The sequence below is a fragment of the Vespa velutina genome, chromosome 2, assembly GCF_912470025.1.
Source record: "Vespa velutina chromosome 2, iVesVel2.1, whole genome shotgun sequence".
NCBI lineage: Eukaryota > Metazoa > Arthropoda > Insecta > Hymenoptera > Vespidae > Vespa > Vespa velutina.
In genome coordinates this window covers 2,000,936-2,004,082 of record NC_062189.1, presented here as the reverse complement: position 1 = coordinate 2,004,082, position 3,147 = coordinate 2,000,936, and positions in this window count along the sequence as shown.

Sequence of the window (3,147 nt, the reverse complement as noted above, 5' to 3'; positions counted from 1 at the left end):
GCGCTCATAATAATTGTTTATTATTGTGATAGATTTTTTCAAATGAAGTCCGATTGAAAATTTTTATTCTCAGTCTTTGTTATTTCTCTATGTGTGTGCGATATTAAATAATAACATATAAATAATATTTAAATGCTTTAAAGAAAATTCATACAAATCATTTTTAAATAATTTTACTCTATGACGCGATATAAAATTTTTATAAATAGATAAAGCATTGATATCTAAATCTAAATTATTTCTCTGTCTGTCTGTCTCTTTCTCTCTCTTTTTCTATATCGTTTCTTTTTAAGATTTACATATTAATGTGAATAAATACACAAAGTATTAATAGGTTTAAAGTGTTTAGAATTAGATTAAAATAATATTAGATTAAAATAATATTATATTTTTTAACTTAGTCCTGCCGTTTCTTGTTTCTCTTTTTTTTTTTTTAATGTATATATGTTAATCAATATGATTTTTTTTTAATATATGTATGTGTATACATATATATATATATATCATATGTCATTATATATATATATATGATATATACATATATATATATATAATATATACATATATATATATATGGTATATCATGTATATTATATTATATATATACACATAATACATATGTGTATATATTAGTCATTATTATATTTTTTCTTTTTAATCAAAAATATATTATAATGATTATTATTGTTTATTGTGAAAGAATATTTAAAAAATAATTGTCATATTGCGGCTCATTTTGAATCATCCCTCCCATTATTACCTCGGTTATTATTTATTGAATATGTATTTAGAGATAATAGACCCCATGCAAGAGCGCTTTGTATACAGAGAGAGTGTAAATATGTAACGTGATAGAATAACAGATATGGAATTGTTTAATGTAATATACATAAATTGTAATACATATATTATACCATCTTGTAACGCTTGTTAATATGATATTTTTATCCTTACTCAATTTTATTTAATAATAATAATAATAATAATAGTAATAATATAATAATAATAGTAATAATAATAATAAAAATAATAATAATAATAATAATAATAATAATAGTAATAGCATACATATATATGTAGGAAGCGAGAACCTGTCGAATTTGGGACACGCAAGAGTTAAGATTGCTTATCTTTTTTTTGTTGTTATTATTATTGTTTACTTTGATAAATAAATGCATACTATGGAATATAATTATGGCCTACAAGTAAGTCGGTATTAGTATTGTTAAATCGTTCCATCGGTATGCATTAAAGCAGTTTTCATAAAGATGACTGATAGTCGTCTAAACACTAATGTCATCAACCAATGATGACTTACCTGAGTCTAGGCGAGGCTTTGACTATAGTTAACGAGAGAGGAAAAAGAAAACAAACGAATACTTACGATTTAATAAATTAAATTATGCTATATATATATATATATATATATATATATATATATATATATATACACATATATATATATACATATATACGAACGCGCGCACGATTTGACCACACAGAGGATATCTCAATAATATATATCAAATTTTTGTAACATGTACAATGTGTTTCAATATTTTTGCATTTGAACATTTGGGAAACAAGGTGTTACAGGTATTTTCATATTTTTTTCTCTTTTTTTTCCTTTTAATCTTTCTTTTAATATGATGACGCCGATAACGAAGACAATGATGGCGATGAAAATGATGAAGATAATGACAATGAATAATAATAATAATATAATAATAATAATTAATAATAATAATAATAATAATAATAATAATAATAATAATTAATAATATTAATAATAAAAAATATTTATAATATATAATAAAGAGAAGAAATAATAGTTATAATAATTAATAATGATGGCGATGTGATGATGACAATAATGATAGTATTGATAATCGATGATGATGATAATAATAATTATTAAAATAAAATAATATTATTAATAATAATAATAATAATAATAATAATAATAATAATAATAATAATAATAATAATAATAATAATAATAATAATAATGAGGATGATCGTGATCAATGAAGATGATATGACGATAATTAATTATAATAGTAGTAATATAATAATAATAATAGTAATAATAGTAATAATAATAATAATAATAATAATAATAATAATGTTATAATAATAATGTCATAATAATAATAATGATAATAATAATGATAATAATAATAATAATCAACATATTTTGCTTTCGCACGCAGAGCATGTTAATACATGTACATGTTTTTCTTTACAAAAATAATAACAATGTTTTTAATGTAACATTGCCGATCGATGATCTCTCTCTTACTCTCTCTCTCTCTCAATTTTTTTTTTTCTTTTTCTTCTTTTTCATTTGTTAGTTCGTTCATTCTTTCTTAGTTAGTTAAACGATACTCGGCTCCATCTCCTTTGGATATCGATATTTGTGTTAATAACTATTTATTTATCATATTTTTAATTCGACATTGTCTTTGGTACATTCACCACACGGACAGCATAACGCGAATACGAATTTTGGTATATGTATATATGTATGTATTTATGTATGTATTTATGTATGTATGAATGTATGTATAATATGTATAATATGTATGTTCCTATGTTGGTACGTCGGACGGGGTACCTACCATCCGCCGCGTCATAAAGTGCACGCACAATTAATTATTATATCAAAATCGACGGGTTGAAGAAAAGATGGATGTGATGTTGGATATAGGTGGGCGATTTTTTATAGGGGAGGGGGATGATTTTGTCTTTTCTATAAGAGCAATAAAGCACCATATACGCGTATCTCATCGTGTCACACACATACACAGTCACACAGATAAACGACGTTAAATGATGATGATGATGATGATGATGATGATGATGATGATGATGATGATGATGATGATGACGATCAGGATGACCATGACGACATGATCATGATCACGATGATATGTCATATAAAATGGAATATTATTATGATATTAATAATATTAAAACGAAATAATAATAATAATAATAATAATAATAATAATAATAATAATAATAATAATAAATTATTATTAATTATATATATATATATATGTATATATAATTGGCGTCGAGATCGATTTGATAAAGAAAGATGGATATATACTATTATTTATGTTTGGATATAAACGTGACGAG